The 25,221-nt window shown below is 37.7% G+C and overlaps 1 long non-coding RNA gene across 1 annotated transcript; it reads right to left on the reverse strand.

Annotated features, from left to right (window-relative positions):
• Positions 1-812: 812 nt before the first annotated feature.
• LOC121732458 lies at positions 813-24,887 on the reverse strand. Its single transcript, XR_006036380.1, has 4 exons — positions 24,748-24,887; positions 16,649-16,659; positions 14,726-14,731; positions 813-824 (listed from the first exon to the last, which is right to left on the reverse strand). It is a non-coding gene; the product is annotated as an uncharacterized LOC121732458 (long non-coding RNA).
• Between the last annotated feature and the right edge of the window lie 334 nt (positions 24,888-25,221).

Consider the following 25,221-nt stretch of genomic DNA (forward strand, 5'->3'; position numbering starts at 1 on the left):
CAGACTTTTCGCATTTATAATATCAGTATAGACTATGGATTCTACGACTGTGATTCACAAGAACGGTTGTCATGGCAACAACTCGGCATTGAGTAGGAAGTAGGAACTTAACCCTTCAACATTGTGTGTTCTGTATTAATTAAGAGTTTATGATCAATTACCTCTATTTGCCAACGATTAACTAGTCATATTATATTAGTTCAACTATACAAACTTTATTGTATACGAGGTGTAACAAAACAATGTGATAACTGATAACACTTTGGTATATTGTGTCCAGGCCCGTATCTGGGGGGGGGGGGGGGGGGGGGGGGGCGAGTGGGTGCACTTGCCCCGGGCGGCAAAGATTGGGGGGCGGCCGGAGGCCACCTCCCAATCTTTAACGTTGTTTCGCTGAATTCTATCTGTTGTTAAAAGACTTGGAGGCGCCCCTTGTCGCCAAGGACCTCGGCGTGACTTCTCACCACCGCCACTTTAATTCAACAAAGTTTTATAGAACTCGTTCTGCGGTTAAAACCTATGTGACCATGAAATTATTACCTATTTTTGCTTGGAGGGCGGCAAATTGGGATTCTGCTCCCCCTTTTTAAAACGTAGATCCGGGCCTATTTGTGTCCCTTATGTTATGGAGTTCAGTGTGAAAGGGAAAAGCGCTGACAAAATATTTTTTTCTCACCTCCGGGCGGAAAACGTCAACTTTCTTCCCGCTGCGCTTACCGATGTTGCCGTTTTCCGCCTCCGTCGATGAGAAAAATAGTACCTATACGCACCATGGACAGTAAATAAGAAAGCCTCAGATTACATATATAATATAATAATAATGTCTATGGACGCTTCACACCACGTCAGTCTGGCCCCGTGCTAAGTACCTGAAGGACTTGTGTTACAGGTACCAGACAACGGAAATATATTTAATACTTTTATACTATACATATATTTAAGATTTTTATTATATCATAAACATATTTAATACACATCCATGACCCAGGAACATTGAAAAACTTTTTGTTCCGTCGGCGGGATTCGAACCCGCGACCCCCGGCTTGAGTTGCCACACACTCTAACCATTGAGCCACGGAGGTCGTACATATGATCTGAGACATTTCTTATTTTCCTGCCCTAGGTGCGTAATGTACTATTTTTTATTTGTACGGGCAAGAGGATCAGCATCATAAGGGCCATACAAAAATTGAAAAAAAAAAACTCTTTTAGCGCTGCCACTCTTACAGTGAACTCTATACAGAACACTAATACGCACTCTAAAGTATTATCACTTCGTTTTGTTACACCCTGTAATATTTTTTCTTTTAAAGATCGAACGTACAGAAATATTCAAATCAAAATATGCAAAAAAAAATCCATGATTTGGATTTTTTAAAATTCGAATTGCTCATTTTCGTCAACTGCAAATCCGTAGAAAAAAATGCACAGTTGATTAAAATTAAGAAAACAATTTCTTGGAACGGATTAATCCATTAACAATCCCCAGCGGGTACAGCCGATCGTATTTTTACGGACGAATTTCACGAAGGGTGAACTTTTCTACGTTTAATTTAATTATGACATGGTATAAATTAATTTAGTTATGGTTTTTATTATGATTCTTGCTGAAGTCTACTTAATTATGTTACAATGTTAGTTCCTATATTTTAAAGATAACTAGCTATTTGTCCGAGCTTTGCTATGAATTCGATAAAACACGAATAAAATGACATTTTCTAAAAATGATTCCTAGCTAGATCGATTTATCGCCCCCGAAACCCCGTATATACTAAATTTCATGAAAATCGTTGAAGCCGATTCCGAGATTCCGATAAGAATTATTACCCGGATCAGTTAAAGCAATTTTAAGTATGCAGATTCGACATGGTAATTTCAAAATGCTTTAATTTCCTAAATGAACACTACATGCGTTCTGATCAAAACTTCTACATTGTTTTATTTTAAAACCTAAAATACATCGTCAGGAAAATTGTTATAAAAATCTTCATGTAAGTAATTTACATCAATGACGACCTCTGTGGCTCAGTTGGAGGGCTGTTGGTATTTCAAGCCGGGGGTTGCGGGTTCGAATCCCGCCGACGGAACAAAAAGTTTTCAAAGTTCCTGGGTCATGGATGTGTATTAAATATGTGTATCATATTATAATAAAAATCTTAAATATTATCCCCCTTACTAATAAACGTTGTATGAGCTTTGAATAGTTATACAGTGTTTTGTTCCTGTCACACAAGTGACATTTTTAATTGGATTGAAGAAGACAAAACACTGTATAACTATTCAAAGCTTATACAGTGTTTATTAGTAAGGGGGTATATGTATACTTATTATAAACGTATTAAATATATTTCCGTTGTCTGGTACCCGTAACACAAGTCCTTCAGGTAGGCACTTAACACGGCGCCAGATTGACGTGGTGTGAAGCGTCCATAGAAATTATTATTATTACTTATCAATTTAAAACTTAATTAAAAATATCCCCAAAGCAAGTCCAAAATATGGTCTTTAAACCTGGACACACTATGTAACGTCTGGCAGTGCGTCCATATAAGTTTATTAATTCAGATTTGCCCAAGCGTCAGTGCCAAGAGCCAGTACATCATGATTGAAAATACGGGAGCCTTGCCAAACACGCCTAATGCCTGATATTAGCCGATAAGCGACCTAATGAAAATAAGGATATATTGACGCTGAAGCACAGAATATATATATTAGTAGTACCAAGCTGAAGTTAATTCGGTTATCATCATGATCAATAATCATCACACATTGTCGAATTGAATTGGTCCCGTTTAGAATTAGTCTTGGTCTTGGTCCTCCTTGTTTTGCAAGAGCAAGACCAAGACTGCAAGATCAAGAACAATTTTGCTCATGCTGCTGCCTTGGTCTTCGTCTTGCAAAAAAAGCAAGACTAATTTTGCTCATCACTAGTCACACTCCTTCAGTATTCAATACAGAGCTACAAGGATGAAAACGAGGATGCATAGCAACTGTCAATCAAAATAATAATGATGATTTGTAATACGGTCACATTTAAAATGATATAGCGACAGTGAAAGTAAGGGGACATACATAAGGACAGAGGGACATAGGGTCGGACCATAAAGATAATATACCTAGCAGAATAGAGCAACAATCTCGAGCTGTCAAACGTAACCGAAATCGGTTTCATCTGTGTGTAAAAATATGTGTACGTATTCACTTACACAAGCATGATTAAACATGAATTCTATGAGATTAAATTGTCACCGTGCGGCACGTGCCGACTGGACGTCAAAAAAGAGTGCTGCTGTCATGTTTCACACGGCTCTTTTTACCACGCAGTGTTACTGATAGTGACATCTCTCTTGCTCAGGCCTTTGTTTCTCTATTCCGCTAGGTATATTAACTTTATGGGTCGGACAGACTGACGAAGGAAGAGAAAGAGACAAATGGACGGATGGAGGGACGGAAGGATAGAGGGACAGGGACACACGGTAAGGGATAGAGGGATGAGTAGAGGGACAGAAGGACAGAGAGACAGGCGGACAGTGGGACTGAGCGATAAAGGGACAGAGCGACAGTACGGACACAGACACAGAGCAAGGAATGTTGTGATGAAGAAACACAAAAGAAAATTTACAAAAGTATGACAGACGCCTTTATGGGTATGGTAACTTGGATAAATAATCGGCCAAGTGCGAGTCGGACTCGCGCACGAAGGGTCCCGTACCATTATACAGCAAAAATTGGCCAAATATTGTGTTTTTGTATGGGAGCCCCTCTTAAATAATAATATTCATTTGTTTTTAGTATAATTTGTTGTTATAGCGGCAACAGATATACACAATCTGTGAAAATTTCAGATGTCTAGCTAAAGCGGTTCTTGAGAGACAGCCTGGCGACAGACAGACAGACAGACAGACAGACAGACGGACAGACAACGAAGTCTTAGTAATAGGGTCCCGTTTTTACCCTTTGGGTACGGAACCCTAAAAATCATAAAATTTTGTGAACTCTGTTTCAGCAATCGCATTTTGGATTATGCTGCTTGCATTTAACAAAAAGAATCTCTGTTAACTCTGCGTAAAGTTGTAAATCGTTTGAATTGTCCAACCGTTTCTCTGAATGTACCACCATAATGGAACCCCACCGTCTAGACATGAGTACTCCGGAAGTATTTTGTACTTTGGTACTTTAATTTCTTAGGCAGGTTAAGATCCTTTTAAGAAAAGGGCAAAAATTGTACAATGGGTGTATAAATTATCGTTTAATCTTTTTTTACAGCTGAAATTTTACATTTTTCTATACTGGTTGTAAAATAATTATAAATGAGTTATTGTGTCTGACTGTGTACCAATAATAAAAAAATAGATTGGAGTGGTTTAGGGTGAGTTTAAACTATAAAATCTGTAGCTATTACTGTACTTTATACGTGGGAGAGCCATGCTTCGGCACGAATGGGCCGGCTCGACTGGAGAAATACCACGTTCTCACAGAAAACCGGCGTGAAACAGCGCAGCTTGCGCTGTGTTTCGCCGAGTGAGTGAGTTTACCGGAGGCCCAATCCCCTACCCTATTTCTTTCCCTGCCCTCCCCTATTCCCTTCCCTTCCCTACCCTCCCCTATTACTCTATTCCCTCTTAAAAGGCCGGCAACGCACCTGCAGCTCTTCTGATGCTGCGAGTGTCCATGGGCGACGGAAGTTGCTTTCCATATTCAGGTGACCCGTTTGCTCGTTTGCCCATTCATTAAAAAAAAACTCATCAAAATTAAGTCTATGAATAACGTAGTCCACTTGATCATAATACTACATCGATCTTTTAAGTAGAATTAATTTATGGCACGGTACGGTAAACGTATATTTTTCTCATTTTCCTTTCGAATTGTCTTCCATTCAGTAGTTTTAACATAATAAGGTAACACAATATCAGACAGAAAAACACTTTCACATTTATATCTATATATATAAAAATGGCTTTTCAAATGTGTTAGTCGCGCTAAAACTCGAAAACGGCTGGACGGATTGGGCTGATTTTAGTCTTAAAATATTCGTAGAAGTCCAGGGAAGGTTTTAAAGTGACACGAAGTTCACCGGGACAGCTAGTTATTACAAAAGATTCGGCATATAAAAAACTGACTGTACTAGCGTTATTTAACTTTTTATATAAAACAGCAACAACCCCGCGGGGCTAAAATAGTAAGTTTTAGCAATTCCTCTCAATCAATTCAGCGACGATATTACGAGCAATATCGGCGGTGATCCATCTAATTTTGTAAAATAACGTCCTACGTCAACGGCAATTCAATTCATTAGCAGATTCATAATTGAAACCGTATTGCCATTCTGAAAAACATAAAAACGAACATGACCGGTTTTTTTTCTACATTTATTTATGATTTTATGAATGATCCACGAAATATTTGATATAATTGTTATATTTTATGTATTAAACTGTACATTTATTGTATACTAGCTGTTGCCCGCGACTTCGTCCGCGTGGACTTCAGTTTATAGCGCGCGATGTCAAATTGGTGTCAAAAGCTTTTATAAAAAAACCCTGGTACCCCTTAAATCAATACAGCTGTGTAGTGTGCACACAATAAGTACTTTATTTTTTATATTAAACTTTATATTTTATGCCAAATTTCAAAGCATATTTAGCCCCCCAATTACACAACTTTACCCATAAACTATTTATCATTGATAGGTTTAGCCCCAATTTCACCAACGTCTGTTAGTGTTAACAGCTTGTTAAAATGTCCTGTCTTCTCTTTCATTCATATGAAAAACGAAACAGCTAACGTGATACTAATTCGATCATTAACTTTAACAGTCGTTGGTGAAATTTGGTCTTAAGGTTACGTCACTGCCTGCACAGATAAAGTATTGAGTTATTTAATACCGTAGAATAGATACAACAATCGAAAAAAATCGAGACTTAAATGTAAGATGATACCACCTCTTATAGAAAGACTTTTGAGCAAGCGTCAGCGCGATGTAGAAGACGCACGGCGCCATCTATTATGAATTTTTTAAACAAATTTACGACCCTTACAACCCTTTTTTCCAGTAAAAAAGTAGCCTATGTCCTTTCTTAGGCTTTAGACTATCTGTATACAAAATTTCATTACAATCGGTTCGGTAGTTTTGGCGTTTGGCGTGAAAGCGAGACTGACAGACAGACAGAGATACTTTCGCATTTATAATATTAGTATAGATTATGTGCACACTGCACAGCTGTTTTTGGGTATTTTGATTAATTAAGGGCCGCGCTACACCGGAATGGCAGCGGCGAGGCGAGCACTTTCAGCGCTGCCATTCCGGTGTAGCGCGGCCCTAAGAGGGGTACCACTTACCAGGGTTTTAAAAAGTTTTTAAATTTGACACAAATTTTGTTGACACCGCGCGCTATAAACTAAAGTCCACGCGGACGAAGTCGCGGGCAACAGCTAGTATATATATAATATTATTATAATATTATTAAACATCATATTCTAACGTATTAAAAACTATAAACAAAAACATACTAATTAATAAGTATGATTAGTTCTATGTTACAATAAAGTAAAAAATAAAACGCCATCTGTTGAATCGTATTAGAACTAAAATTTCATTCCATCGATATATTTCTGGATTTTTTATAATATTATACAAAAAATATGTTTAAGATTTTTGAAATTTTATTTTAATACACATCAAAGACCCAGGAAAATTGAAAACTTTTTGTTCCGCCTGCGGGACTCGAACCCAGGACCCCCGGGATGAGCGCTGGCCACGCGCAATACGAATTCATTTTCATCGAAATTTTCATGGAAATAAGATATTTTCCCACATCAAAATGTAGCCTATGTCCTTTCTCAGACTCTAGAATAACTGTATACAAAATTTCATTGCAATCGGTTCAGTAGTTTTGGCGTGAAAGCAAGACAGACAGACAGACAGATATACTTTCGCATTTATAATATTAGTATGGATTAGTATGGATTAAACATCATATTCTAACGTATTAAAAACTATAAACAAAAACATACTAACTAATAAGTATGATTAGTTCTATGTTACAATAAAGTAAAAAATAAAACGCCATCTGTTGAATTCCATCGATATATTTCTGGATTTTTTATAATATTATACATAAAATATGTTTAAGATTTTTGAAATTTTATTTTAATACACATCCAAGACCCAGGAAAATTGAAAACTTTTTGTTCCGCCTGCGGGACTCGAACCCAGGGTCCCCGGGATGAGCGCTGGCCACGCGCAATGCGAATTCATTTTCATCGAAATTTTCATGGAAATAAGATATTTTCCCACATCAAAATGTAGCCTATGTCCTTTCTCAGACTCTAGAATAACTGTATACAAAATTTCATTGCAATCGGTTCAGTAGTTTTGGCGTGAAAGCAAGACAGACAGACAGACAGACAGACAGAGATACTTTCGCATTTATAATATTAGTATGGATTAGTATGGATAGTATGGATTAGAAATGCACTAGGAGTTCTACATAAGATAAGATAGATTGATTATTATTATACCAAGTGATAATATTAAAAAAACATACTAACTAATAAGTATGATTAGTTCTATGTTACAATAAAGTAAAAAATAAAACGCCATCTGTTGAATCGTATTAGAACTAAAATGTTCATTCCATCGATATATTTCTGGATTTTTTATAATATTATACATAAAATATGTTTAAGATTTTTGAAATTTTATTTTAATACACATCCAAGACCCAGGAAAATTGAAAACTTTTTGTTCCGCCTGCGGGACTCGAACCCAGGACCCCCGGGATGAGCGCTGGCCACGCGCAATGCGAATTCATTTTCATCGAAATTTTCATGGAAATAAGATATTTTCCCACATCAAAATGTAGCCTATGTCCTTTCTCAGACTCTAGAATAACTGTATACAAAATTTCATTGCAATCGGTTCAGTAGTTTTGGCGTGAAAGCAAGACAGACAGACAGACAGACAGACAGACAGACAGACAGAGATACTTTCGCATTTATAATATTAGTATGGATTTGTTCATTAAAATCATTTTATAACTAAAAACAAAATGTTGTTTAATAATTTCACCATAATCTTCAAATATCGTTATATTTTCGTAACGTTACTGCCGCAAGGGCCTATCTATGCCCATATAACAATATGAAAATTTAACCGATACTTGAAATTATTAATTATATGGAAACATAATATGGTGATTTTGATTTAAAGAGAAGTATCCTAAGCATATGCTACCAAAAAGTAAGATTTTGCACCAAGGTATGCTATGGTTCCGAAGATACTAAGAGAACTCCGGATTCCTAATAGATAAAAGTATGAGGGTTCCGGCGTTGTTTTACGAAGAAAGCATATTATTATGCTACTATGTAAATTACATTCATCATCATCATCATCACTACCATCACACCACAGAAAAATTATACATAAGACTCTTGAATCCCATAAAAGCGTGTCTGCAGATTTTAGTTCTCATCTGAACGATAGATGGCATTGAGTGTATCAAATTAGCCTAACAAATAAAAAATACAATAAATAAATGCACCATCTAGTAGACTATTTTTAAAACACGTTCACAAAATGCAAAATTCTCCCAAAGATGTCGCTGATTAATTTTAATCGGAAATGACATTTATTAAAGCTTTCTTAACTCTTTTAGTGTTTGGCTCTTTTAAAATATCTATATTTTTTTGTAAATATAGATACTAAAAAAAATTGATTTTTTTTATTCCGTCGGCGGGATTCGAACCCGCGACTCCCGGCTTCAGCTACCAATGCGCTCATCCATCTGTTTTTCTGACATTATGTATTTCTATTGCCGCTATAATACTAAATACTAAAAACAAAATAAATTAAATATTTAAGGCGGGCTATATGTAGCTTCACTCTGCATCCTCTATCAGTTGTATCACGGGGAGTGCTCTGAGGAATTGTTCGGAATCATACCTCCTGCAACTTTTCGCCATCGCCCCACGCGAAAAATATACTTACCATCCTCATCACCTTGATGAGTGGCAGTCTTCCACAGTGCGTTTTTCGCGTAACTTTCTGCCGCGCACTGTAAAACTCTGGAACGAACTGTCACCAGCAGTATTTCGGACCTATACGACCTGCAAACCTTCAAGAAGAGAGCGTATTCCCTCTTAAAAGGCCGGCAACGCACTTGCAACTCTTCTGATGCTGCGAGTGTCCATGGGCGACGGAAGTTGCTTTCCATCAGGTGACCCGTTTGCTCGTTTGCCCCCATATTTCATTAAAAAAAAATCGACTTCCCCACAATGCACTCCGACGCGACAGACCAGAGTACCGAGTACGTATAGATTTTTATTAGCTAGCTAGCTAGATAGCTGCCCTCGCATACATATTTAATCTTTATTCGGTAATATACTGTTGTATAGTTTATTAAGTAATAATATATTATTTTTGTATAGTTAAGTGTTAACTGATTTTATAAATTAGATCCGTCTGCAAGATCGTGTCGTTCAAACTGTTGCAGCGATTAAGATATTTTAAATTTCGGCAATTATGATACTTTTGTCCCGGGGACGGTTCGCTCTTTATACGAATTTCTTCGTAAATTACGAACATCATAACGATTTTCATAAAAATAATTGAAAAACCTATATAAATATCTAAAAATGCACGTTACGATTTAAATGTACTAATTTTAGTTTAGCGAAGTCGGGTTACGTTTCTTCGTACAGTGTAAACGTCCCTAAGTGTGATTTACGTCAGCACACAGGATTTGCCGTGAGATAGGCACGCTCTGTGTACTGTAGTCTGTACACCGATACCAATAATTTCGCTTTATGAATACTTACATCACGAAAGGATACAAATTCGAAGTGTCTGTGACATTGCAGCGTACTTATAGAAAATGCAAAGGGAGTAAGTGACAAAATGGTTTTTGTTGCGTAATTTATAAACCATAAATACATTTCATATAAGCTATGGGAAAATTGAAGTGTATGCTTAAACCAATCTATGTAAACATGTTGGATGCTTAAATCGCTCATCTGTTGGCAAAATAGGAATCCCTTTTTTACAGAGGTATTTTTAATTGATTATTCTGTGTTATAAAAGTTGACCAATCGTATATCTATAAATACTATAATGTATACCTATAAATAAATAATCGTATCGTAAATCGTAACGTATATCTATAAATAAATAATCGTATAAATACTATGGGTAATTCAAAGACAAAGACATGATGAATACTGACAATGAACTGCTTAAGCCCCAATTTCACCAACGTCTGTTAGTGTTAACAGCTTGTTAAAATGTAATCTCTTTCATTCATATGAAAATCGAAAGAGGTAACGTCATACTAATTCCGGCGTTAACTTTAACAGTCGTTGGTGAAATTGGGGCTTAGTCATTGCTGAGAAAAATCGATAACGCTACCAGCCAAATCATCAAGGCGTCGTCTTAATTTTAATTTGTATGCGGACCCTAGTAAGATCAATGCTAACTTTCATTAAGGTCTTCAATTATGAAATCACTGATTGATTGAATGGCGTCAAATATTTTTTTTGTCAGAAACCAGAGTGCATAGTAATAGGGACTTATCAGACAGAGAGTGTTCACGCGGTCAAGCGTTGAAGCGGTCAGTTTTGCGTTCTTTGTGTAGTATTACGTTACATACTCAGTACTCCTACGGGAGGCGTTCACCGCGTTGACAGAATTGCTCCTGTGTATCTGACCGCTCGAGTGTAGAATGCGAACGCAGAACGCTTGAACGCGTGACCGCTCTATGTCTAAAGGTCCCAGATAGGTCCCAGATAGGTCCCAAAATGAATTCCCTAGTTTAAGTAGCGAGGTTAGATATCAAAAATGTATGGATTTGACATAAAACATCGTAAACACGAAGACACCTTTTTTCCATGGGGAAATGCTTTACTTCCGTGGGAGAGCCATGCTTCGGCACGAATGGGCCGGCTCGACCGGAGAAATACCACGTTCTCACAGAAAACCGGCGTGAAACAGCGCCTGCGCTGTGTTTCGCCGAGTGAGTGAGTTTACCGGAGGCCCAATCCACTACCCTATTCCCTTCCCTACCCTCTCCTATTCCCTTCCCTTCCCTTCCATCCCTACCCTCCTTTATTACCCTATTCCCTCTAAAAGGCCGGCAACGCACCTGCAGCTCTTCTGATGCTGCGAGTGTCCATGGGCGACGGAAGTTGCTTTCCATCAGGTGACCCGTTTGCTCGTTTGCCCACCTATTTCATAAAAAAAAAAAAAACATCCCCGGCGGATTGGGGACATCAGCCGTGGTATGTGGGACTCTTCGAGGAACTACCCACTAAAACCCCATGGTGCTTCACTCCCCGCTTAGGCAGAGTTACGGGCATGATCAACCCACCGCAACTTTACCAACGGTTGTCTGTGCCAGACCCATCAAATCACGCAGGCTTTTTAGGTCGCCCCGCGAAAGCACGAAGACACCTAGCAATATAATATGTCGAACAGTGGTCGAATCTCAAAAATGTATGACATCTTTGCTATCAACGATGTCATACATTTGTGACGTGGACGTGGGAGAGCCATGCTTCGGCACGAGTGGGCCGGCTCGACCGGAAAAATACAACGTTCTCACAGAAACAGCGCTTGCGCTTTGTTTCGCCGAGTGAGTGCAGAGTTTACCGGAGGCCCAATCCCCTACCCTATTCCCTTCCTTATCCTCCCCTACTCCCTTCCCTTGCCATATTCTCCCCTATTACCCTATTCCCTCTTAAAAGGCCGGCAACGCACCTGCAACTCTTCCGATGCTACGAGTGTCCATGGGCGACGGAAGTTACTTTCCATCAGGTGACCCGTTTGCTCGTTTGCCCCCTTATTTCATAAAAAAAAACAAAATTATCATTTTGACTAAGCACTCAGGAACTATACAGACGACTAAGAGTCTTTCACTACTTAGTACTTATTGATAAGTGCCGGATAAGCTATCCACAATTTATCTGACGGACACTCTATATTATTCTATCTACCAGATTAGTTGTGGATTACCTATCCGGCACTGATCATTAAGTGGTGAAACAGGCCCAAAAATATTTTTAATAATTAATATGGCGTGATAGCTGCTACGTGGTGTTTTCATTTCTGCCACCACTCACCGCGTTAATACCTGCGATAAATCACAAGCAATATTTTGGCGATACAGCCTGCAATTTACTAGGAGATTACGTCAAAGATACGCCTAATAGTATAGAGGTATTTTCTGGAAGCTAAATTGTATAACTTATTCTGTTATTATGAAAACTAGCTATTTGACTAAGCTTTACTCGGTATTCCATAAAACACGAATAACATGACATTATCTAAAAAAACCGGCCAAGTGCGAGTCGGACTCGCGCACCGAGGGTTCCGACAGCTTAAAGGTATTATAGACCTGAGTATTTGGTATGAATTTCAATTTAATACCTCTACGCGTTTATGAGGAAATGGGTAGTAAGTTTAAAATTATTAAAAAAAAATATATTATGTGATGTAACTAAAAATGTATGGTTTTCGTAATTTTTCCTTTATCTATGCTATAAGACGTTGCTTCGTACCAAATTTCAAGATTCTGAGTTCACGGGAAGCACCCTGTAGGTTTTGATTCCCTTGCAAGTGTCGAAAATTTGCGGCATAAACGGCTGTATCTTTTGATTGCGTTGGCTTAGAAGTTTGATTTTTTCACAGCTTCAAGGGACAGTAGACCTGAGTAATTGATATAAATTTCAGCTTCATACCTCCACGCGTTCCTGAGAAAAAGGGTCTTGACAGACGGACGGACGGACAGACGGACAACAAAGTGATCCTATAAGGGTTCCGTTTTTTCCTTTTGAGGTACGGAACCCTAATGATTCCTAGCTAGATTGATAAAACTGATCGTCTAACCCACTGATTGATGGACTGATCATTTTTTTAATATTAAGAGCGGGCTGTCAAATTTTTCTGAGTTTTCTAATAATTAGTATTACGATCCCGGAAGGCGATTGATATTAAATGAAATTGAGATTTATTTAATCAGTGTATATTTATCTGATACTAGCTGTTACCCGCGACTTCGTCCGCGTCAACGAAATACATAGGTAAAAAATAAAAAAGTAAAAATATGTCCGCCTCCTTTTTGGAAGTCGGTTAAAAAGTAGCCTAAGTTACTACTTATTACATCAGCTATCTGCCAATAAAAGTACCATCAAAATCGGTCCAGCCATTTCGGAGATTAGCCGGAACAAACAGACAGACATACAGACAGACAAAAATTCTAAAAATTGTTATTTTGGTGTCAGTACCGTCTAAATATTCATATGCATGTAGTAAAAAACGGTTATTTTAATATTACAAACAGACACTCCAATTTTATTTTATAGATTTAGCTAATCGAAAACACGATTCACTTATTTTGACTCGATAGTTTTATTTTTCGAAATTATGAATCTTTCTGGGCTTTTTAACAAATATCTGTTACACTGATTGATTTACTATCATTAAATAACTTGCACTACTACAATCACACACTTTATAAAATAATAGCAATTTTTTTTTTAATGAAATAAGGGGGCAAACGAGCAAACGGGTCACCTGATGGAAAGCAACTTCCGTCGCCCATGGACACTCGCAGCATCAGAAGAGCTGCATGTGCGTTGCCGGCCTTTTAAGAGGGAATAGGGTAATAGGGGAGGGTAGGGAAGGGAATAGGATAGGGAATTGGGCCTCCGGTAAACTCACTCACTCGGCGAAACACAGCGCAAGCGCTGTTACACGCCGGTTTTCTGTGAGAACGTGGTGTTTATCCGGTCGAGCCGACCCATTCGTGCCGAAGCATGGCTCTCCCACGTAAAAAAAAAAAGCTAAAGGAAATATTGGTATTATATTTAATTTTTAAGTAAGTAATCATCAAAAACATTTTTAGGACTTACGACCTTTACTTTCGTGCTATAATGCGGGAACCTTTGTTACGCGATATTGTTCACTATTAGCTGCATTGTAAAGCACTTTTCCCGGGAGCACGATTCATGGAATCATTGTATCACGATTGGAGGATAGCGGTGTATTTAGGCGGGGCTAGCATTTTGACAGTAAGCTCTTTTTATAATCACAGATTGACGGAATACTGATGGCAGACTGATTTGTGTAACAATCTTAAAGTACCCCGTACACGGTAATTCAGCATGACCATTCATTTACGTGAATTACATGCTGCATGATGAACGCTCATTTTTCATCATGCAGCATGATAATTCAGGAGGATAATTCAAGAGTATAATAATAATGTTATTTACTAAACTAAAAAAAAACACGTGGGAGAGCCATGCTTCGGCACGAATGGGCCGGCTCGACCGGAGAAATACCACGTTCTCACAGAAAACCGGCATGAAACAGCGCTTGCGCTGTGTTTCGCCGAGTGAGTGAGTTTACCGGAGGCCCAATCCCTTACCCTATTCCCTTTCCTTCCCATCCCTACCCCCCCCTCAGGGGCGTCTTTCCCATAGGTGCAACGTGTGCGGTGCACACGGGCGCCGCGGTCCTAGGGGCACCGAGCACCGCTCGCACTTGGCGCGCGCCCGCGCTGGCCGGCCGCCACGGCCCACGCTTTATTGACCAACGTAAAAAGAACTCCAGTTTGAAAACATTTTTGGGTAATTTTTTTTTAAAGAAGGCAGGTCTCTGTAGCCCTGACGTCACTGCGACCCATGAGGATCTATTGTGACTCCTTCGCACTAGAGTATCATCCCCAACCCAATACTGCTCATAAATTGAACGATATGGTTGGGGTTGGTGCCACGAATTTCCTCTGTGGACGAGTATTCGTGGCGACCAAGGTGCCTATTCCTGCTCTGTAGTAGAGCAGGGCAGTCGAGGAGAAGGTGAATAGGTGTTTCATCCTCCTCTTCACAGAATCTGCAAGTCCTAAACAGAATGGGTATTTGTAGCATAATTTTTGTGTATTATCCGAAGCTCTTCTTATATTTGTAGAATTACAGCAAAGCAAGGCGCGCCATTAGCGGCTCGGCTTTTGCAATATAAATATTATAATCTTTATTTTTCAACGTGAAATGAACCTTAAATGTGAAAAGCACAGTGTTCTAATTTAGAAAACAAACTGTGCCATGCTGGCTCTTCGGATGTAGAGAAGTTAGAGCTCTTCAAATCAAATGAAATCGAATTAATACCGATGTTGTGATGATGTGATGTTTAATAAGTATATAACATGAAATTTAAAGTAAAATTGAAGTACTTAAGCGATATAAAATTTATGTTTTGGGGTTAAGCTTGTTAGGGTCAGTCAAGACATCATGGTCAAAACCGAAAAAAACTTCAATCTACAAACAAATAACAATAGAGTTTGTTATCTATTTATATAAGAGAAATTTGACAGTACCTATACTAACTTGATGTGCTGTTATAGTTCGTCTGGTGGAACGAAGGAAGCCACCGCTTAGAGTCCTCGCCCTCAAACGGCCGGACAAACTGTACTTTTACTTTGTACCCATTTCATTTTGACCGCGCGCGCGCTTCTTAGGGGGCGCTAGGGTAATGTTTGCACACGGGCGCCACATGGGCTAGAGACGGCCCTGCGGCTCCCCTATTACCCTATTCGCTCTTAAAAGGCCAGCAACGCACCTGCAGCTCTTCTGATGCTGCGAGTGTCCATGGGCGACGGAAGTTTCTTTCCATCAGGTGACCCGTTTGCTCGTTTGCCCCCTTATTTCATTAAAAAATTTACAAAAATTTAATTGTTCTCAATAGTTTTTAATTTATATTATAAACTATTAAAAACTAATTATTATAATTTATGTTATAAACTATTAAAAATAATAATTAAAATTTAGTGCTGGTGTCTGTACACGGGTGGCGGGGCTTTTGTCATAATAAACACACTTGTGTTATTAACAAGTTAATTAAAACTAGCGACCCGCCCCGGCGTCGCACGGGTAGGTATAAAATATATAGCCACTAAAAAACTGATTAAAATCGATAGCCTATGATCCTTCACGTGGGCTACTTCTTATCTGTGCCAAATAACATAAAAATTGCCGCAGTAGTTCGCGAGATAAGCCCTTTCAAATTATTTCCTCCGTTTTTTCCGCATTCTTCTATTAGTCTTAGCGTGATAAAATATAGCCTATAGACTTCCTCAATAAATGGACTATCTAACACTGAAAGAATTTTTCAAATCGGACCAGTAGTTCCCGAGATTAGCGCGTTCAAGTTAGCCCTTTCAAATATTTTTCCACATTTTCATCTATTTCTTCGCTCCTATTAGTCTTAGCGTGATAAAATATAGCCTATTGCCTTCCTCGATAAATGGGCTATCTAACACTGAGAAAATCATCAAAATCCGTTGCGTAGTTTTAAAGATTAAAGGGAACAAAGGGACATGAGGGAAAAAAAGCGACTTTGTTTTATAATAAGTACTAGCTGTCCCGGCAAATGTTGTTTTGCCTGTTTACCCAGTTTTCCTGCTTTTCTCTTGAAGTTTTTCTGATTTTTTTTTTGTTTTATAAACCTCACGGAGCCCGAGACCTTTCCAACGAATGCAAAATCGTGGAAATCGGTTCGTGCGTTCTGGAGTTATAGCGTCAGGAAGGAAACCCCGACTTATTTTTATATATTAGCTGTGATATTAGATAGATACAGATATGTATTGAAAGAAGTTACATATCAAAACACTATATTGAACAATAAAACTAAAACGTAAATTAATAAACTTAAAAATTAAATAAAAGAAATGCGAAAACAAGTTACCGCGTGGAGCTCGGAAAATTATCTCCTTCTCTATTCTATTATTAAATTTCGAAATTCAGAACAGAAGAAAAAAAACACATACCTACCTATTATATCCGATAAGTATATATTTTTTTAATTTATGTTTAGGCACAGAATATATATTAGTAGTACCAAGTATAGGTTAAACATTTTAAGAAACATTTCAGTCTAAACTCTAAACTGCCAAAAATTAAAAAAAAAATTAGCTCGAATAAATGTATAATTTCACTAAAATATTTCACACACCATAATAACGGAAAATAAACAAAAAAAACTTGAGAGGTGTCAAAGGACACCCGGGCTTAGATAGGTATTATTTCTTATGTAAGTAATAAAAACCTGTATAGGGGAACTGAAGGCAAAATTGTATATTTAAGGCAAAACTCGTCTTACATCAACAAATATAGCTTTACTCTGTGACTTTACTATTAAATTTTTTATAGAATATCTTTATTATTAATCACTCTACAATTCCTATTAATCACACAGGCCATTTTGCCTGCGTGTGAAGGTAAAATGGACCACGGTAAAGGGCAAAATGGTCCCAATGCATATGTCATTTGGGGAATACCTTTTACAAATAAATGTTGTGTACAACTAAACTACAATGTGCCTAGAGGAGACAAATCATGCACTGCACCCGTCTTTTTTGTTTTTAGGTTTTCATGAATAAATGTCACATTTTGAAGTTAACCGTTTTACCCCTTTCATTCTTTAAATACTATATTAAAGTTAAAATCATGCAGAACACTGTGTCATATCATTAAATAGAAAATATTAATTACAACAAAAGTGCGGACTGGTCAAAAATTGTGTTTTTTACATCAAAATGTGAAAAAAATATTTAACCGCAATAAAAATCCGCTGTTCCGTATGACAGTTTCGCCGGCAATGACCGAGAACGGGAAGGGCCCGAGTAATTAGTAGCGTTACCTAGCAAATAGATGGCCCTAGTAGGTTTCAAGTAATTTGACCGTTCCGTTTTGCCTGCATGGTCCGTTTTGCATGCAGTTCTCCTACACTCAAAAATAGACGTCGCTTCACCGCACTGTTCAATGCCAGAGAGGGGGAGAGAAACAAGCACTACCGCACGGCTTACAACTATTTAGCATTTTTGCTATAGTTTTTAAAGTAACTAGTATAACATGTAAACTGGACCTTCGTTCCATCCGGGTGTCCCTTGACACCTCTCAAGTTTTTTTATGATGATAATCTTATTCATTGCACCTTGAATAAATTATTGTACAAATATTTCCGGTTTCCCACACCGGTTTCGGTGACGGTGGCCGGTTTCATTGAGACCATCCCACAGGAGTAATTTTATAGTGCTCAAATGTGTGCACAGTACACAAGAGTAGGTATACTCTCTATTCCTTTTACTCTCCTAGCCCAGTGGGCCGAAAGAACGACACGACTGGCGAAAGATCAGGCGCAGGGCCGACTTTTTACATGCCCATCCGACGCATGGATCATTACTTGTCAGACAATTAGGTGATCAGCCTGCATTGTCCTAACCAATCTTGGAAATAAAATATTGTTTCCAACGCGAGAATCAAACCCACGACCACGCTAAACCACTGGACCACGGATATCACGATACGTTCTTGTAAATACTTACCGACGTTTTTTGTATAAATTAAATTGAAAAAGTTATTTCATCATCATCATCATCATATCAGCCTATATTCGTCCAAAAGTTATTTATTAGCAATAAAATATTATATTATGGCAAAATATATTATTTGATTTATTAATTTTGCGCACATTAACAGTTTGTATGCCCTGTTCAAAGAAACGCATATTTTTTTTAAGTGTTCGGGAGCACCACCCTGGAACTGAGTTGTCCCATGGGCATGCCGATGACATGCCGATCGCGCGATCCGCTGCATTATTGCATGACGAAAAATTAAATCACTTGTAAATCAATGTACAGCACGTAGTTTGCATGTCATTCGCGTCATTCACTACAATAAACGATCATGCGTGAATTACAGCACGTCACTCATGTCGTGCTGAAAAATTAAAGAAGTTGTCATTCAATGTACAGCACGTTGTACAGCACGTAGTTTGCATGTAATTCGCATCATTCACTGCAATACACGATAATTCGTGCATTACAGCACGTAATGCATGTAATGCAGAATTACCGTTTAGCGTGCGCATAAGGGGTCGTATGTATGAAAACTTTCAACTTTTATAAAATGACTAAAGTCTGGCTCTAAGTATATAATACGCCTTAGAATTATAATTTTCTACCGCCATCTGATGATCTCTCCTCGTTGGATTGTTCATCCCACCACTCACTGCGTGTGATTAATTAACTGAGCACACACTTCGGCATAATATCGATTACTCTAGCGTAGATGGTTTTAATGAAATCAGCTACCGACACCTAAATCGGTGATGCCGCTTTTATTATAATCACAAGTAAGCAACATTGTATCCAATGCTATTTTTACGTAAAAGGCCCATGGGCTTTTCTGACATAATATTATTGTTTACGTAGCTAAGCTCTGATATAACAGGGGACAAAATAAATGAATATATTTTCCGTAATATTAGTGTGTCGGGACTGTGAACACCGGGACACGACGCGGCACTGCGTTTATTAGATTGCATCTCAAAATGGAACTTAATGCTACTGGAGTAAACGGGTAATCCAGTGCCGCGCTGGATTCAATTACTGGATTGGAATAATAAACCCGCTACGCATTGCGAAACTCCTCCAAAACGGATGGACTTAAGTTTTGTGACTTGTGTCATGTTTATCAGGTAGGTCTGAGAAAAGGACAAATAATTTTCTGAATACAAAAATTACAACAAAACAACACAAAAATTACTGCGGGGCTAAAATGGACACATTTAGCAATTCCTCTCAATCAATTCAGCAAATGAATTGTCAAAACTGTCAAACTGACGAATGTCAAATTATTATTAGTAGGTACGATTATTACGGAAATATTCGTTTATTGCAAGCACTCTGCTTTTTGCGATTAAAAAATATGAATCATATTATGATTCATAATATTATGATTCTCCAAAGCGATTATTTTAGACCCGCTGAACGGTATCTTATTAAATTGCCTAATGCCTACATATTTTAATTAAAAAAAAAAAACGTGTGGCACTCGGAGACTACCGCAGTAAAACTATTGCATAGCATATTTTATCAACTTATGCAATTATAATTTGCATTCGTCTAGTCCCACGCACACAAACACCTTGCCAAAGTCTGCCGAACTGAAACGACGTTAGGCATGGCAACACCACATCACTGTGCCGGTCGGAGTAGGGGTGTTAGGTTATTTTCGTTACGAAATTTATTGATCATTTATATTGTTGCCGCGCCAAAACCGACAATAAAAGCTATGCAATTAGCTTATTATAATAATAATTATGATTGTTGTTTTTTATTGATGAAGCTTATTTCATACAAAATCTGTTCAGTCACAACTTGTAACAGTAAGCTAATCCGCTACCTTATCACGTAAAAATAGCGATCAACAATCCACTAGCAATAATCGCGCGAGTGATTGCTGGGTGTCATGAATGTCACAAACAATGGTGTCCATGTATAGCGATCGATTGCAATCATATTGTTTTGGCTCATACGTGATACGAAATTGCGATTTTCGAGCAATTATCGCGCAATAATTGCTATCGCATTGCTCTCGCAAGATACGTAATACGGGGGCCGGTTCAAGTCCATTTCCATTATAATCTGTCAAGTTCTAGAGTAAACTCTCGCATGCAATAAAACGAGCTATATTCCTTCAGTTTACTACCACAAACAACTTCGTCTAGACGTCTATATTTGCATGCATAATACATACAATATGTTGCATATTATATTTTCTTCGAAATGTACTTTTCTATAAACATACACTGAGCGGAAAAAGCGGAAAATATTTTTAAGTGACTAGTTCACTTTACATTTTTTTTATTTCATTAAAATTAGGGGGCAAACAATCAAACGGGCCACCTGATTTATGTATTTACTTTTGTTGATAAACAGTAGTAAAAACTACTAGTACTAGTTACTACAACTACTAATACTATTAAGTAGTCTAATTTAAAATCTAACTTACTACCCGTAATGGACACATTATTACGTGGACCAGAGTCTGTAGCCAAGACCTTTTCTTCATCGCTTCTTTATAGAATCGCCGATCAAAATGTATGGCATAAGCGTTCGATAAAAGAAAGTCAACGTTCGACTTTCAATTAAATGTCAATTCCATACATTTTTATCGGAGACTGTTTATGGATCCGATAAAGAAAACGTCTTGGCTAAAAGGCCAGATTATTAATTTTTTAATAATATTACAATATATTACATAATTATTACATATTACTTGTCTTTTCAATTTTTTATATCATTTAGATAACAAAGTTTTTTAATCAAATTTTACACATAATTCGTGAAAGTTGGTAAAACAAACTGTGATAGATAATACGCACAGACATAGATCAAGATAGATACTGCATGTCCCTTCATTTGTATGAAAACGAGCGTGCCACTTTTTTTCTACCTACTGTAACGTACCGATGATAAGAAACGTGTCCATTATCTAGATTCTAGGCCAACGTTTTTATTCAAATTTCTATAGCTCAATATGGCATAATTAGGCATTTTTTCAATCCGATTGACGTCCGATTCCGATAACGGTGGAGCGCAGACTAAAGAACAGACTTTCGAAAGACGAGCATTGCTCGTCGTTTGGGAACGCGATATGGCACGCGAAGTACATACACATGCGGTATCTATCTTGATCTATGTCTGTGTATATACGCGTATAAGTCCAACACTAGCTCTCACACATAAATCGGGATTGGCCAATATCTCTCGGTAAACGTATCTTTTATCCAAAGATATGCCAATTCGGGATATTTTAGAATTTTAAAAGGTGAGAAGCGATCTTTGTAAAGATAAATCACAATGTAAAATTATGTACTTCAGGGGTAGGGTAGGGTACAATAAGAAAATACACATTTTATGATAATGGGTTTATCGATCTATTAAAAACTCGAAAACGGTCAATGCTGTTCACATAGCAGTATTTTAAATGAGATAATAAAATTAATATATACAAGAAAATATACATTGAATGGACCTACCACCTCCACGGTGTTGGGCTGTATTTCAATTTAAAATTGCTCTTGATGCAAAAGCAATGCGATCGTAACGCCGTCTTGCAATATAGCCTCAATATAGCCCTTAGACCTATACGACTTATAAAATAAGTCTTATGAAACAGCCCATCGTCTATGATACTCATAACTAGACATCGGATTATATGCATTTGCATACTTGCATATGCAAATGCATATAATGGCACTTTTTAGGCTATAGTGCATATTTTGGCAATTTTTCGTTGATAGTGCATATTTCGGTAGTTTTATACCCTCGTAGTCTTCAAACTAGCTATCATGACACACACCAAGGCCACAAAACAGAGGTACGATAGATCAAAACACTTCAAATAATATGTAGCTACAATATCTATCCTAATATTATAAAGAGGTAAACTTTGTTTGTTTGTTTGTTTAATTGTAATGGATAGGCTCAAAAACTACTGGACCGATTTTAAAAATTCTTTCACCATTCGAAAGCTACATTATTTACGAGTAACATAGGCTACTTTTTATTTTGGAGAATATAGGGTTCCGTAAGATATTTCAGTTTTTCGGAAACAACCAGAAAATTTACTTATTTTGCGTACGCTGCCTAAACTATAAAATATAGAACTATACAATGTTCTAAGTAAATGTAGATCTTATAAATATCTACAAAAATGTCCGCGACACACTATACCTATCTATGTCAAGTGAGGCACAACAACCATTTTCTTATTTAAAAATGTAGATTTTTTTTGGACTACATTTAAACGAATTTATATTGCTTATGCTAATGATCCTTATCAAAATAAATAATTTCATCACTAAGTACAGTTCATGTAGATTATATTTGCTCTTCGAATGATTAAAATTGAACGTTTGGTTTAGAAGTTATGGCGAAATTAAAATATTGCGATTTACGCCCGTTTCGAAGTGGGCGCTAGTGCGCTACCAATGCCACAGAATAGATAATAATAGTACGAGTATCAATGCAGGGGTGCGCATTGTACACATTGAAAAGGTCTACAGGAAACTCCGCGATGGTATATATTTTTTTTAATGAAATAAGGGGCAAGCGAGCAAACGGGTCACCTGATGGAAAGCAACTTCCGTCGCCCATGGACACTCGCAGCATCAGAAGAGCTGCAGGTGCGTTGCCGGCCTTTTAAGAGGGAATAGGGTAATAGGGGAGGAAAGGGAATAGGAGAGGATAGGGAAGGAAATAGGGGAGGGTAGGGAAGGGAAAAGGGTAGGGAATTGGGCCTCCGGTAAACCCACTCACTCGGCGAAACACAGTGTAAGCGCTGTTTCACGCCAGTTTTCTGTGAGAACGTGGTATTTCTCCGGTCGAGCCAGCCCATTCGTGCCGAAGCATGGCTCTCCCACGTATAAGTATATCTCTTATGGATATATCCCACAATAACATATTTTTTTGTCATTTACTTTTAACTTCAAATAATGGCTAATTTTCGAAGCGATTTTAACCAATACGGCAATAATCCTTATTCAATTAAATACTTCAAATACATTATTGATTTTGGCCCTTTACAGCATAATTATTACGATTTTAATTTTAAATAAATATTTTCGAAGACATTACAGATTTAAAATTGCGGGACGTAAGTAGCTTTTGCGGCAGTACCGACCAATGCGGGCCACGGGTAGTAATGAATATAAATTATTTAAAATCAAACTACAGAATCGATTTTTAATAATTTTTTCAGTGACTTAGGCCATCATTTATTTTATACCCGTGCGAAGCCGGGGCGGGTCGCTAGTCTTTGAATAAAGTAGTTAACGATTTAATGGAAAATGTTGGTAGAAAATTATTATTGGTGCTGTATAAGAAATGAAAAATCCTGGATTTGAGGAAATTATAAAAATTGGCGTTTTTATTAACGGGACCACCGGAAAACTCTTCAAAAAAGAATAAGATTTTAATATGAAGTGACTTGATTGTGCATATTTTGTGCATATTTCGGCCATTTTTTGGTGCATATTTGCATGCATATTTCGGCACTTTGATCGTGCATATAATCCGATGTCTACTCATAACTCATGAATAAAATGTAGTCTACATTATAGCTTTTGACGACGAACAAGTATGGAATTGTGAAATGTTTAAGATTTTCCAAACCGCCTCGTCTGTTATTTGAAGTGTTTTCCGCAGCACTCCGCTAGTTCCACCTCACTGCTCAAGTATACAATATACATGCACATGGAGTGGAAAAATTTTAGTATTCAGACCGAGCTTTTAACCTACAAGACAAGGGTCTGGCTTGACGCGTCTGTGTTTGTTCGTTGCATCGTCTAAACTTATAAACCGATTATGATATTTTTTTGACTCATTATTGTGGTGTAGTCAGACCTTTAATACTTATGAGACTGTCAGGCGTGGATGCATAACAGCTGTATTTTAAGTGACATTTACAACACACCGAGATTAGTAATAATTTGGCCATACGCATTATTTATATATAGATAGATTGTAGCTATTTCATGAATATTTTTGCTTAGTGCTTGGCAAAAGGGAACGTGTACAATAATGGTGCTGCGAACTGCAAATCCGAAACTAAAACATTGATTATTTTTCTGTCATGTCCTGCTTCCTTTAGTACCTACACCATAGTAAAAGGAGGGGAAGTAAGTTATCGTCATACAAAGGCACCGCGCGCGGCTTGTATGTGTGCGCCATAGTATCAATGCGTCGCCACGTACAGCACACAACGAAATCTCGGCTAGTTTTACTAGGCTGGTACCGCCGAGATTTCGTTGTGTGCCGTAACTTACTTCCCCTCCTTTTACTATGCCAACACGGTCCCCATATCTGATTTTTTATTGTTAAAACTGGGCTGGAAAAAATATGTAACCACGCTAGACCCGCCTACATACCCCGCTATCCTCCAATCGTGATAAAATGATTACATGAATCGTGCCTGCATGAATTGTACTTTGCGCTTCAGCTAATAGTGAACAATATCGCGTAACAACGGTTCCCTCATTATAGCACGAAAGTAAAAGCCGTAAGTCCCAAAAATGTTTTTGATGATTACTTAAAAATTAAATACAATACTAATATTTCCTTTAGCCATTATTTTATAAAGCGTGTGATTGTAGTAGTGCAAGTTATTTAATGATAGTAACTCAATCAGTGTAACATATATTTGTTGAAAATCCCAGAAAGATTCATAATTTCGAAAAATAAAACTATCGAGTCAAAGTAAGTGAATCGTGTTTACCGTTAGGAAAATATCAGATAAACATACAATGATTAAATAAATCTCTCTTCATACGTGGGAGAGCCATGCTTCGGCACGAATGGGCCGGCTCGACCGGAAAAATACGAC

Source organism: Aricia agestis, chromosome 12, assembly GCF_905147365.1.
Source record: "Aricia agestis chromosome 12, ilAriAges1.1, whole genome shotgun sequence".
NCBI lineage: Eukaryota > Metazoa > Arthropoda > Insecta > Lepidoptera > Lycaenidae > Aricia > Aricia agestis.